General features: G+C 42.7%; 3 long non-coding RNA genes across 4 annotated transcripts in view; 2 read left to right on the forward strand and 1 right to left on the reverse strand.

Annotated features, from left to right (window-relative positions):
• LOC124199985 overlaps window positions 1–14899 on the reverse strand; it is a 225479-nt gene that overhangs the window by 117240 nt on the left and 93340 nt on the right. The window lies entirely within an intron of this gene.
• Window positions 2787–3645, forward strand: LOC124199986. Its single transcript, XR_006877118.1, has 2 exons — window positions 2787–3003; window positions 3098–3645. It is a non-coding gene; the product is annotated as an uncharacterized LOC124199986 (long non-coding RNA).
• On the forward strand, window positions 4426–13148 carry LOC124199984. Of its 2 annotated transcripts, none has more exons than XR_006877112.1 (6): window positions 4426–4968; window positions 10631–10990; window positions 11071–11166; window positions 11230–11538; window positions 11831–12622; window positions 12728–13148. It is a non-coding gene; the product is annotated as an uncharacterized LOC124199984 (long non-coding RNA). The 2 variants fall into 2 exon arrangements; XR_006877113.1 differs by having other exon boundaries at window positions 4428–4968; window positions 11831–12590.

Here is a 14899-nt window from a genome sequence, read left to right on the forward strand (position 1 = left end):
AAACAGGAGCGATCCTGAAACGCGATGACCAAGTGATCACGTTGCTCTTCCAATGTTTGTTGGTCGGTTTATTTTCACAAACAAAAAAATCGTAAAAAGAAAATCCAACCAACATTTTGATGTTTTGAAAGGGGCGTAAAACACGCGCGCACGTAAGCAGTCAGTGTATAAATACGTCGAGATATATATCCTCGTATATTTAAGGAAGTGCTGGGCAGGAAAAAGGAGAAAAACCGAACAAGAACAAGCCCTGCCAGGGTGGTGATGAGTGCCGGCTTATTTGCGGTGCTCCTACCCCTGTTGTTGGACAGTACACAATAACATCCTCAACAACCGCACAAGAGAGAAACATTCACCACGCAACCCGACCATCGCTCTCTCTCTATACATTGCCCTGTTAGATTGCAGCGACGGCGCTTACTTTTCATATTGGATATTATTTGTGGCCCTCGAGACAAAAGAGAAAGAGATCATTTAGCGGGTAAAATCGGATAACCACAAAATAAACGGGAACCGTATTTAGAGATGGAGGGGGTGAAATCCTCCCGCTCTAGATATAATAAAACGCGATGACCAGGAAAGTAATTGATGTGACATCCTATCGTCCGATCAGGAAGAGGATCGCAAAGAGACAAGAGGTTGAATAATTAAGGATGAGACAAGCCGAAAGGGAGACGAGCGCGTCGCCACGACGCCATGAATAAGAAAACAAGAAACGAGAGAAAGAAAGAAAGAAAGAACAAAAGCAGGAAATTCTCATCCATGGCACTTAGTCGTACTTATAAAATCGTATAATGAATCGTTTCCAGCGCGACCAATTTCTCTCCTCCCCCCTCCCTATCCGTCCGAAGACAATCTATTTTCAGTCAGCAAGCGCCTCTTTAATTTCCCAACTTTTTCCAGGATGCGTTCCAGTGTGTGCCCAGGCAAAAGCAAAACAAGTTGGTAGTCGCATCGGCAGATGGCTGTAGCAGTCAGCGTGCTCTATCTTGCTTCATCGTTTTCACTTCATTCAATCTTTCTTCTAAAGAAAGAACCGACAGATAAGACCAAATTAAATACAAAATAAAAAGGAAAAAAAAAAAAAACAACTTCCCAGTCAAATTATGCACATAATAAGTAGTACCCAGTTACCTGCTTACTACATTGCGGAATTAAGAAGAAGAAAACCAAACAAACAAGAAAAAGGGGGAAAAAGCTATGAATATCTCGATCGGCGTCGGTCGTTTGCTAACTAGTCACTTTGTGACATTGATTGCAAGCCCCTTTTTCTCCAGCTCTCTTTTACAATCTGCGCTTTAATCACCCGAAGCGACCGACTGGTTGGACGTTCATTTAGATCCAAATTTTCATTCACTAAAAATTCATGGAGCCGGGCGAAAAGAGAACGCGGTGTCCCTTTTTCTCCATGAGTGTCTGCGCAAGCCAAATAAATAAAAAAAAAAAACAACAACTGTCATTTATCCTCACCTGGCCAATCTATTTTCGGCCGGCGGGCGGCGGCAGCGGCGCCAATCGTCATTGATGTACTTGTATACTTGCACGTTGTCTTTTTTTTTTTACCCCCCGTTTTAAAGAGCATTTTCCAATCTAGCTGGAACGGGAATAAACGGGAATAAAAAAAAATAAATAAAACCAAAAAACTCGGCTAGAAGAGATCTGGGTCCTTGTCGAGTGACTTGCTCTTTTATTCATGTGCCACTCACTGTATGCAGCGCTGTACACGTATGGCCAACGACGACATTTCATGGTAAAAAGCCAATTTGAATTTGAATAACGATTGATAAGAGTACGTTTTCCTATTCGAGAATAAAAAAACCGGGAAGGGGACAGAGAGTGACACGACGGCCCGAAATAGATACCGCTCGACCAATTTCAATTCCATCTAACCTACTCGGGTTCCCACCGAGCTCACCGAGCGATAAAATAAACAAGAGAAACAAACAAGAGAGTGTGTGTAACTTCAGAGAAAGAAAGAGAGAAAGAGAGAGGATGAGGAGAAATTATGCGACAAAACCTTTTGCGGTGTTGGTCACGGGGAGTTATTTGTGGCAGTGCCGCTTTATCGCAATCCAGTTGTGTTCCAAAGTCCGGGCATTTTGGCGCTGCCACGGAAAAGACCACGCGGGCAAAAATAAAAAATAATAATAATAAAAAGAGAAAAGGAATACGGTACAACAGCAACAACAACAACAACAAAGGAGAAACGTCAAACACTCTCTGCGTGGTCCATTTGCATAAAACATTTGAAAGACATCCAACCTGGACAGGCAAAAGGAGGAGAAAGCTCTCCGGGAATAATAACAATCAAAAAGCAAACAGACAAACAAGCCAGAATCAAAGAGAAGCTATTTGCTTTGGCAGGTCAACCTTTTAGCCCCCGATTAAGGCAATCCCGTCTTTTAGCAAAACGGCCACCTATTGAGCACTGCAAGTAGCTAGAAGAAGCGCAAAAAACTTCAAGTATATTCAAGTCCAAACAGGTACCCGTGAAATGAATTAACCGAAAACTTTTGATTACGGATAGAGTGAAGCAAATCGTCTAAGGCAACGTGACAGTTTTGTTGCAGCGCTTCCGCAATAAAAAAAAATGAAAAATTGACGAAACCAAATTTCAAATGAAACGATCGTTGGCTACAGCTCTCGTCGCCGTTCATAGATGTCAACTGCTACGCGGGTAAAAAAAAAAGTGTCCAGTTAAACTTCGTATCCGAATCCAAGATGGCGATCAAGTCGCCAATGGGAAAGCAGAGGGGCGGGGCTTAAAAAAATAAAAAGCATGAAAAAGCAGCTGACACTTTGACAGTGATCATATCACCATTTACATAGACTTTTCTTCTATCTAGCATCTCATTGTTTTTTTGTTTTTTTCTCCATTGTTCGAAATGTGCCAACGCTTGTGTCGACATAAAGGCAACAATCGATCGAACAATGGCGCCAGGATCCACCGTTGGAACGACATCGATTCCCACCCGTTTCCTCCCTTCTTCCGCCGGGTTCCAGGTCTCGAAAAAAAAATTTTTTTAAATAAAATAACAATAATTAAACTAAAAATAAAAGAAAAAAGACTTCACGGTGTCCTTTTGCTTGAAAACAGGTTGAATGCCGGTGAACGAAACAACACGCCAGCGGCAGCAAACTGATGTTATTCCAAACACGAGAGGCGCTCTTCCAGCACACACATTTGTGGTTGAGTTATACGTGACAATGCCATTCATCATTCGAGAGCGATTCCGTACCTCCAATCTATTCCCATTACTTTGAGCTGCCGAGTGAGTGAAACCGACCGAAACCCGACGAACCTTTCACACAGTTGACTATACTTTTATACTCTACCACCGCCATTTCGCGTGCTTCTCGGCTGTCAAAAGACATAAGGCCCGCATCGTTCGACCATCGAGCCACGCAGATAAAAAGGAAGAGAGAGAGACCGCCGAGCTAACACAATTTAAAGAGTTATTTAAGAACTAATCAACTGGGAGAGAGAGAGCTGCGTGTATAGAAAAAAAGAACGGACGGGGGAACAAAAATGAGCTCCCGGCCTTTGCGTGATGGCGACACACACAGTCAACCTCCGACAATGTTTTTTTATTTTTTATTTTACGACTTCCTTTTACACCATCTCGACTGCTACTAGCCCATTAATGTGTAAAGAAGAAAAACAATAAAAACTCGAAAGAAATAAAACAATTAGAAACTTCATTCGCGTTTAAATTTACATTCATCAATATTTCTTTTCCAATCGTTTGGAAAATAAATACAAAAAAAATTATCGACCAGTCAGTTAAGCGGATGACGTCACGCAACACAAAGAGAGAGAGAGAGAGACTTGTATCTTGCAAAGGGTATATATGGATATACACAACAAGAGAAAGATGTCTCTTCCGGTCTATCACCACCCGCTGAGAGTTGTCCTCCTCCTCGAGCGCTAGACTCTCGGCTCTTTTCTCATTTGAAAAAAAAAAAAAAGAAAAAAGTTTGACTTCTAAATCGCGCATAATCAAAAGAGATTCCGGCAATGGCAGCAGCTAGCGGCGGAGAAGAAGAAGATGGCATGGAGCTGGATTGTTACAAGAGAGGAGGTCGAAACAGCTCTCTCGGCTGGCAAAGAGAAAGAGAGAGAGAGGGGGGAGGGGAGGGAGGTAGGAGGGAGACAACTAAGCGGAAGATTCGTATAGGCTATAAATTTTACTGCTCTTCCCATTCTAACCTCCCTTGACTCTCGGCTGTAGCTCGTCCTTGTTAGTTGGAATTTTCAACGCTATGGAAACCTAGAGCCTATACACTGCCAAGCAAAGGGAGGGGGAAAAAAGGAGGTGGGGAGGCCAGACATGTAGAGAAAAGCAAGAAGAAGAAAAATAATAATAAAATAAAAAAAAAACCTTGGGTTACGTTCTACACTATACGCTCTCTCTCTCTCTCGATTGCCTCGTCGATGGTCGTCGCCGCCGCTGTTCGCTATTATACACCGCCGTTGCCGCTTCTTCTTCTTCTTCTCTCTGCTCTGCTCTCTCTCGGTGCTTCACAGTTGGTATAGAGTCGCTGCGTGCGCTGCTGCTGCTGCTCAACGCGCACAAGAGTTTTTCGAACCGGGGGGAAAAAAAGAGGGAGGGAGGTTTGTGTTACAGAGACCGACCGATCGGTGAGACGTGTTTTCCCTCTCCAAGTTTTTCTTTCTTTCTTTTCTTTCTTATTATTTTTCTTTTTTTCTTTCTTCTTTTTCCCCTTCGTTCGTTTTTTTTTTCTTTTTCTCGTACCGGCGTTCGCGTCTGCCGTCCACTCAACGTGATTTCCCATTCCACGTCAAACCACTCGCCGTCCCGCACGCTGACGCAGAGGTTGCTCATCGCAAGGCGTTCGTTCCTGCTACTTTCATCTCTCTGCCGACTTCCATCTTTTTTTGGCGTTCGTCAACTTTTCGCTGCAAAGTAAAATCGTCGACCAAAGATGGACTCAACAACACTGCAGGTACGAATGATTCATTCAAACAATTTTTTAAGTGCAATCAAAAAATGCGCTCGGCATTTCGATAAGATTGGCCGGGTGTTTTTTGAAATGTTGTGACTCGATTCGTTATGTGTTCCAAAATCGCATCCGTTTCTCTTTGCCGAGTTTGTCTTTTTGTTTGACAATTATTGAAATTGAAAAAGGAAATGACGAAACAAGCGCTCGACGGGGGTATTGCCGTAAAAAGACTTGGCACCGTCAGATTTTTGAATATTCTGGTCTCGTGCGACAGGGCGACCCACACAAATCACGAGGAAAATTTTGGGGGAGAGAATTTTCTTTCTTCTTTTGGGAGCACATTCGAAATATGTTTTCTTTTTCTTCTTTTTCTTTTACCGAAAGGAGAAAATGAGATCAAAGAAAAAAGACAAAGGCAAAACTCTGCTGCTGGTGATGAAGTGCGGTAGTAGTCTCCTACTCATAAGCGTACCTCAGCAGCTCAACTTCTTAACCGGGTCTCATTTTGAAAATGTCGTCACACACATTTCTCCCGTTTCTCGTGGAGAAAAAACGAATTAAAAAAAAGTGGTTCACAAGGGATTTGAAGCGAGCGAATGTGGTACGAGAGAGAGAGAAAAAAAAATGATGTGGCGCCAGATGCCAACGTGAATATTGCAGCTAGATGGAGGGTTGGGGGGAGGGGTGGGAGAAATGACGCCATCTTGCACGACCGCAATACAACAGCACACACACACACACATGCGTGCACTCTGCGCTGCGCTGCGCTGCAGCAAGCCATTAATGTTTATATATATATTAACGACACACTCGCACGCAGCACACAATATCTTTCCATTACATTGCATTCAACACTCGGCAGGTCGTATTAGATTGACGAGGACCCCGCGGCCTATACAAAAGAGAAGGGGTGGGTGGGTGTTGGGGGGAGGAAAAGAAGTTACATAGACGAGCCGGATTATGTTGCGCAGAAAAAAAAAAGTCTATAATTTGACTCGACACTCCCGTGTGTCTTTCATCGTCTATTCGGTTGGCCGCAGCGCCAAAACTGCTTTTGTCGGTCGAGTACAAATCAACTAATAAATACTTCACAAATGGGCGTCGGCTGTTTTTCACAAAGCAGACTAAAAAAATTCCAGGGGTTTCAATTTATTTGTCGAACAAGAAAAAAATGTTGTCGATTCATTCCATTTTTGAAAACGCACAAAAGGACGTCTCCCATTTGTGTCGTAATCCTCTTTTAAAAATGGCTATCGGCTGATAATGACAGTCTCAACAACAACCTGCGTGGCAATATGTCAAACACGACGAGATTCGGTTAAGACGAGGCTAAATGACGTTGTCCTCTATATCGGCCCAGTCTAGGGCAAAGTTCGCCTTGTTATCCTTCGCACCGATCGTTTCCTTGTATAACGATTCTTACACGACACTTTGTGCCGCTCGCTTTCGCACCTCTCGCGTGCGCCGTTTGCTTTTGTAGTCGTTTGTTTTGTTTTTTATCGTCAAACTCATTCGTCTTACGAGTTTTTCCCTTTTTTTTACCCGCTCCAGACTACTACTACTACTACTACGGCAATGTTTCCGATAAAAACCGGTTTAATTTGAAGGTTCATTTCCCCTCCGCGACAGAAACCGGGGGGCACGCGACCATTCCACAAGCCCCGCCCAAGCGCGTCGCGACGCCGCTGCCATGGCAACATGTTACGTATATAACAGAAACGTTTCAAAAAGAAAAGAAAAGATAAAAAGCCTTTGTTGTAACCGGGGGCGGTAAGGGGGGGGGGATTGCGCTGGCGCTGTTCCTGCAACATTTTCCAACCAATCCCGACTGTCGCTGTCATCGATCGGAGCGGAAGTCCGGGACAAAAAAAAGAAAAAGAGAGTGGGTGGTGAGAGGGGGGGTTGGTAAAACTAGGGTGAGTGGGCGAAGAAAAACGACTTCCTTGGCTAACCTTCTCTCAATGTCATTCCTCCCATTCCAAGTCGACTCATTTTCTCTTATTTTTCTTTGGTGGTGGTGGTGGGGGGAGAGACCTTTTTTCTTCCGTAGAGTTTTTTTAGAAATCGATTCTTCCGACATCTCGGCAGAGAAATCCTAACCGCCGTCGTCATACTAGACCAATCCTAGCGGGCTAATAGAACCAGATCACTTGTTTTTCTGCTCTTGTTGTTCGTCGTTTAAAGAAGAAAAACAGAAAAAAAAACAGTTCTACGTCATAAAGCATAAGGCAAACAGCAAAAAGAAAACGGCTAGACAACAGGGGGAAAAAAATAACAACTCGAGAAAACCGCAGCAAACTAATAAAAACGAGCCCCGTCTCTCTTCGCCCCACTCGGAAAGAAAAAAAAAACATCAGTTTGACTCGAGAGAAAGTTCTCTTGGCAACTTTATGTATACACTTTATTATTATTCGAATACGATTTGCCCTCCTTTTATTTTTTTAACATTTTGTATTTTTTTGATTCCATTTGGGCGATTTTCTCAATCGCCGGAGCCGACGAGGCTATGAGAACGCGTGACCAAACGAGCCTTTTGCCCTCCATTTTCTCTTCTTCTTCTTCTTCTGGTTCTTATTCCATTCGCTTGTGGAGGAGGTCAAGAATAACTGGCGAGAAGAAGAGAGTTTAAGGGGGCAACTAACAGAAAAGGAGCCAAAAGAAGAAGAAGAAGAAGAAGAGGAAGAAAAATAAAAGCCAGGCATGTTGTAATTGTCGGCACTTGGGCCAGAGTCTTGGACGTCTGTCATCAGAAAGAAGAAGAAGAAAAAAAAGAGACCAATAAAACTGTTCAAAAAACGGACGGGGGGTATAGGGGGGGGGGGGGCAAGCTCAGTAAGGTCGGGGCACGTTTTTCTTTCTTTCTGGTGTAGCAGAAGAAGAAGGTCAAGAGGCGCCAGGGCCCCATTTTTTCAAATTGAGGAGGCACAGCTCCTCTCCTACAACTTTGTATTCCACTGGCAAGTTGATGAACATTTACAGTCGAGTCATTTATTTGTTAAAAGAAACAAAAAGGTTAGATGGTTACATCAAACTGTTGTTTCCAAAGACCATAATGGGCGGCACAGCCCTCCATCGCCATTGGTTACCAACAGGCCTCCCCCAAACAAAAAGTCAGGATGGTGTTCGTTCAAAACTCTGCTCATCCTTATGGGTCTCTATACAGCCGGTACGCAGGTTGACGTCCAGCCATGTTTCAAAAATGTCTAAACACCCACAACTTTTCTTTACTCTTTCTGTTCTGTACTACGCCGTGTGTTTATAATTGTGGCCGTTTTCGGGGCTCCTTTCAAAATTCATCATCGAGTCTGTATAGCAACAGCCGAAAAAAAAAAACTCAGTGGTCCAAGCTTTTGCCTTGCCTGCCGGCCCACAAAAATGTGCGTTTCTGATGGGAAAACACACACACAGAGAAAAAAAGAAAAAAGAAAAAGAAGAGAAGAGAAAAAAATCGTTACGGGAGGGCCCCCGCGCGCCCTGCACGGCCATGGCAAACATTCTCCGCTTGTTGTAATCACGTGGGATCGTAAAGCTGTCCAAAGTTATGGGAATTTTTTTTGGTTGGGCTTTGAGCTGTACAACACAAAGTGGAAAGAGAGAGAAATAAGAGGAGGATACATACACACACACAATATATATATCCAACCGGAATACATATATACATACAGAGTGCGTTTGTGTCTAGCGCACGCAACCGTAGGGCTCCCCCGATTCTCTCTTTTTTATTCTTTCTATTTCCTCGAGATACGTACAATGTTCTGCTCCGAGTTAAAAAAGCATTTGTCTTCTTTCGCGTTTCAAAAAAATAACAAGACGCAACTTGTTATGGTTGCGCACTTTCTGTCCGTGTGTGTGTGGATCCTCCTCTTAACTCATTTCGCTGGGCTCCACCTTGACTCGATTTCTCTCTGAAAAAGATAAAAATGGCAACTCTCTTTTTCTTTTCTCATCATATTATATTCTTCCACACCAGCTGCTACCACCAACATGGCTGCCCCCCTCTTTTTTCTTTGCTGTTGCTGCTTCTTCCCTCTTCGTTGTCCGGTTAGTGGGGGAGCCAATAGGCGGCCAGAGTTGGAAAACTCCCGTCAAAACTTATTATACAACAGAGTGAAAAGAGTGTGGGGGGGGGGGGGGGGAGAGAACGAGAGAGGGGGGGGGGGAATGGGGAGGAGGAAACGAGCGCAACGGCCCTGGCCGTCTGCTGTACAACCGTGTATCGTTGTGGATATGTGTTGCAATCATGCGATGCAAGATCATAAAAAAAAGAGAGAAACAGCCGAATTTTCTTCAATGTTCAGATAAGAAAACAGCCAAAAAACAACAGCATTAGTTTTGAATGACATTAAACCTCGGCCGGAATGGAGAAAAAGACAAAAGCCCCCGAAAAATATACGATAGTCACAAGGCCGGCAGTCACGACATTCGTGTCGTTTTCGAACGCGTGCGTATACTGAAACAAACAAATCAGCCGAGAAAAACAAAAAAAAAAAAACAAGAGAGAGAATTCTGCCAGACGACAAAACACAAACGACACCCGACGCGCACACACGCAAAAAAAATTTTCTGCTTCCCAAAAAATGTTGGAAACGCGAGGGACTTTTGTGAGCTCGGCGTTGTTGTACTGTTGCCAGGAATAGAAATTTCGCCCAGTTTCTTTGTTGCACCCATCTTAGCACACAATGTAGATACGATACCAGCCCCTTTTTTTCAAATTCATTACGTCCGACATGGAACGGAAAAAGTGTGACGATCGCGAGACTTGTGATGCAACCGTACCGCCCCAATATCCGAACTGACCTTTGAAATTGGTTCGCATTGTCAAATGTCATCGTCTCATTCTCCGGTGGTGGTACTAGTACCCCCGTGACGCATCTGGAAATGCAGCTAGGCGGCGGCCAATACACGAGTCAACGCAATAATCCATAAAAGCCGGGGCATTCTCGTTTCGTAGAACTCGGAGGGAAGAAAAAAAATGTCAAGTTCCTACCCAACGACCTGGTCCACTTTCTTTAAATATGCGCGGAATAGACAGCGGCAGCCGAGTGAGACAGGGGGAGAAAACATTATCATATAAAGATCGGTTTCAAACTTAAAATAAAAAAAATAAAACAGACCAACGGACTGGAGGTTGGGGGGAGGGGAATACCAAGAAATCGGCCATGTTGGAATATCGACCGGGTCGATCTTTTCTCTCTCTCTCTCTCTCTTCCCACACAATAAAACACGTCGGCACTGGCTGCAAAAGGGGAGGATCTAGAACCCTTAATATATAACAAGGCGTAATCCAACTTCTTCTTCTTCTTCGTCTCCTTCCACACAACATGGCGCCGGCTGTTGGTAACAGAGCAACGCCGACGAGCAGTGTGAGACACAAGCGAGAGCAGGACCGACGCCGACGCCAGAGCGTCGCGCGGATCGCTCGCTGCTCCAGACAAAAGCTTTAAGCTCCACAAAAAAAGAGATTTTGATTTCCCTCGCGAGTCGCTTCAATTAGTTCCGTGTTTTCCACGTAAAGCAGAAGAACAAAAAAAAAGAGTTGGTTTGACGTTATTAGGTTAGTCATTTAGAAGCAAACCAATCCATTGAAAAAACATTGAGAAGAAAAGACTATAATCAGTTAATCACACAGAGTAAACTAATAAAGATTAATCTTTTTCTTTTTTAGCAACAGAGGAGAAGAAGAAGAAACCAAACAGCTACTTGAATTTGATGCCGGCTCATCATTTGTCAATGTCGTCGCCGTGGCTGGGCGACAAGGAAATTCAAACCCCTTCCACGCAGCGTCCCTCACGATAATAGAGGTTTCCTATGGTCGGCCCATGTTTCCCATTTTATGACTGTGTCCTCCTACACATCGGCTACTTCTACCACGGGTGGACCCGAAAGCAAAGAGACAAAAAAGGGACCCAAATTGGGGTCTATAAACACACACACACATGTCCCCGAAGAAGAAGAAAGGAAAAATTTGCCAAAATTGGTGACACACGTGCTGCTGCTGGGCTACATCTAATTTTGGCTGCTGCGGGTAATAACTCGACTTCTTTTGTTGTTTATTTCGATCTGTCTGTCTGATTCCGTGTTTTTCTTTTGTTTTCGTTTTGGCAGGACATTGGGTTTAGCACACGCCCTTCATCAACAATCAATGTCTCTCCTTCGTCCCAACTGGAAAAATAACCTGTCCGTCTCCGGAATCATTTTGGGGTTTGTTTTCATTTTTATCTCTTCTCCAAAGACGTCAAATAATTTCTTTTGATTTTTTTTTAGCAAACGGGTTTCTCTCTACACAAGTTACCCGGCGCAGGTGTCTAGACTTTCTCTCAACAATTCCTTCAATTGCTTCCATCGACGTCATTCAGTCTCAACTCTTTTTTTGGGGAGGGTTGTTTACAAACACCCGCCCTTAACGAGGATGAGGACAATTTGACCTAGTCGCCTGACTCTCGTGTGATGGCAAACGCCTTCGATCCGCGAGTCTGCCAGCACAGACCCATAAACATGGAGAACGAAAAAGGAAAAAAAAAAGGAGCTCTGATTTTGTTTTCAGTTGTGGATTTTTAGCGCGTCATGTTAACGGTAAGTCAAACAACTTCTAGGTGCAAGTCATCATTCTTTTCGATTATTAAACTTCCATTTCGTCATGGGGATTCTGAAAACAAAATCTACAACACATCTTGGTTTCCAAAGAAAAACAGCCAGAATATTATAATTACTAATAATCAACAAGAGCCTATGTCTTGTTTATCAGATCTCCTTATTATTATTACAAGAAAAAGAAAAGTCGAATTAAGATTTTTACCTACTACAAATTTTTAATTTTTTCATTTTTGAAATTCAAACTTGAAATGGTTTCTCTTTTAAACGCCAGGTGGCTGCTGCCTGGACATTTTGTCGAAAACCGGCTCCTGAAGTTCAAAAGTCTCCTACAGCTAAAGCTACCGTACAACTAAATATTCAACCATTCACCGCCGCTTCAGCTCCCAGAAAAGAAAAAGAAAAAGAAAAACTCGAACGAAAACAAGATTCCATTCTCGTTCCGATTGGAATAATCGATTCGGCAAAGCAGATAAGACTACAACAATGTCTTCTCGACAAGCCATCGGAATTCAGAGCTTGTCGAACGAAACGCCACGCCACAAAAAAAAGCATTTCTTTCATCCAATCGACGATTTCCAATTCCGTAGTCGACTTCGATATCGCCCAGCAAACGGGTGGAAAAAAATGTTTCAATTTTGAAAGGCTGCTGCTACTGCTACGATGACCTTATTCCTTTGTTCTAAATTTGCGCTCGACTTTTACACACACACATGTACGTGTTCTGCCCTCGTGTGTATGTGCTGTCGCAGCTCTTTTTTTTTATTATTTTCTCTATCGGGTTTGCTGGCTGCGTTTGATGTGGACGAGATAAATGGAACGCCCTCTCCAGCACCATTACCGTTGATGAATGGATTCCCCTACTGCTTGCTACCCCACAAAACCTCCCAGATATAGACGCGTGCATCCGGAAGGAGGATGCCCAAGACATGCACCGTTGAAGAGCCAAAAAAGAAAACGCAACATTTCTAACTCAATCGAATTTAAAGTGAATAAAGATTTAAAAAAAAGGAAGAATCCCGGGAAAACGGAAGGTAAAATAAATAAATAAAGGAAAAACCAAAAGGTACAATATCTCTTAAAAACAAATAACCTTCACGTCAGACTTGTAAATGTTTTCGCAAATGGATATTGACATCTGATTTGTTTCCATTTCTCGTTTTTTATTTAGGTGTCCGTCTAGACGCGATGCATCACGTTTCCGGTCTGATTTGACGCAACTGGGATTCGTTCGACCATATGAAAATTTAAATTGAACGAAAAATTGTCTGAGCGAATACTGATAAGAGATTTGAGATCATCATCACAGCGTGACAGTTCATCATGCTCTACATCTACCCTGTAGATCCGAATTTGTAGTTGCATCACAAGACAAATTCGGTTCTAGAGAGGTTCGTGTGGGGCATAAACAGCTACATGCTAAAACTACGTTTTTCTCATCTCGCAAATGCACCAACCATCACTTTTAAAACACTTATGCAATTAAATTTAAGAAAAAATATTTCGAATTTTTAAAAGAATATTTCATACAACCGTTTTCCCATGTTGACAGATAACGCTATCCAACAAATAAACTTGACTTTTGCAATTTCTCCACGCACACACACACAAAAAAACAAGATGACAACAACAAAAGTGTTTGGCAAGAGGTAGACGGGCATGACAAGACACATGGTTTCGACCATGTTTTTCAAATTGGATAGATATAGTTTCGAGAGATAAAGAAAACTGGTTCACAGCCATCGGCCAATAATCGCAGCGTTTTTCGATTTCTCGAAACGAATCAGTTTAAACACAAGAAATTTCGAAAAAAAAAAGAAAACTCGTAATCGATCGACGCATCTCTAAACCGCCCCGTTTTATTTTTCTTTTCTTTTTTTCTTTTAACTCATATTTTGTGTGTGTTGTTTTCTCTCTCCCCCCAAAAGTCGACTGGCAAACTATAAAAGTTGATTTTTTTTTCCTACGCCACAAAAACTTGTTTTGATTTCCTTTTCCTTCTGGGTCGTGTTTTTCTTTTATCTCTTCTTCTACTTTTTTTTTCTCTCTCTCTCCCATCCTGTGTATATATATATATATATACGTTGTGTGTAGAGCAACGTTTTACACACACGGCCAACGCTACATACCCCCAAAGATTAATGATGTGTCATTTGGCAGGGGGGTTCGAAGCCACGCATAGGCCGCCCGGCCCGGGCGTAGCACACTAGCTGTGCCAGAGAATGTTCCATCTTCTTAGACTTCTTCTTCTTATTATTCCCTCATTCTTCTTGTATTTTTTTCGCCCTTCTTAGCCTCTCTTCAGCAGCTACCACACAGCACTACCTGCAATACACACGTTATGTTGTTTTCCCGGCAGGTTTCTCTCTCTCTCTCTCTCTTTCCTGTCAATTGATCGAATAAATTTTCCGCCGCAACGCATCTTTTGTCTGACTTGTATTCCTCAACCTACCAAGACGCGTCCTATTAACAAAAAAAGAAAACGGAGAGAACAACACACAGCTGGGCCAAATTGAGGATTTCCTACTTATATAGCATAGTCGAACTATGGAGACTTGCGACTCTGCACCAATTTTTCCCTACCAGCAACCAGACGAAATTCGAAAATCCAAAAGTTACTTATTGAATAGGGCCAATCGACATTCCAGCACGTTTTTTTCTCTCTCTCTCTAGTTTGACAATAGCCAACACAAGAGTATAGGAAAGAGAGGTACCAAATCGAATGAGAGAAGAATGAGAGATCCTCCACAGTGTATTCCGCGTGTGATAGTCCCTCAGAGACACTTAACGACAACCTATTAGTGGACTCTGTATATATTTATACCGATGGTCCACGTTTTCGGACATACCTCATTTCGCAGGTCAATGAGATAGGTTCCAACGAGTTTAAGGGTTAAAAAAAAAAAGATTTGATTTTTATATACCACCACAACCGCACATTTGAAGTTGAGGTGGCCAGAATTTTTTTTATTTCTGGGGAGCTCCAGTATTTATCTCTCGGGAATAATCAATGCAGAGATGAAAACAAAATTCGAATTTTCTTTCCATGTTTTTACAATCGGTCAGTTTCTCGGTGACGGCCACCGACCTCTGATCGCAACCGAGTGAAAAAATAAAAGAAAAAGCAACGAAAAATAGAAAAGAAAAAGAAACAATACGGAGATGCGCTTTAAAATGACAAGAATTAGTTGGTATTTAACCGATAGAAAATGATATCAAGCAGTGTTTTCTCTCTTCTCGTGTTTGTACGATTGTGGAATGTGTTTCAAACTTGTTCGCCTATCGGGTCGATCCACCAAAAAGGGCGAACAAGTCAGCAAATAAGGTGTGTCTAGTTTGTAGG

The sequence above is a fragment of the Daphnia pulex genome, chromosome 8 (assembly GCF_021134715.1).
Source record: "Daphnia pulex isolate KAP4 chromosome 8, ASM2113471v1".
NCBI lineage: Eukaryota > Metazoa > Arthropoda > Branchiopoda > Diplostraca > Daphniidae > Daphnia > Daphnia pulex.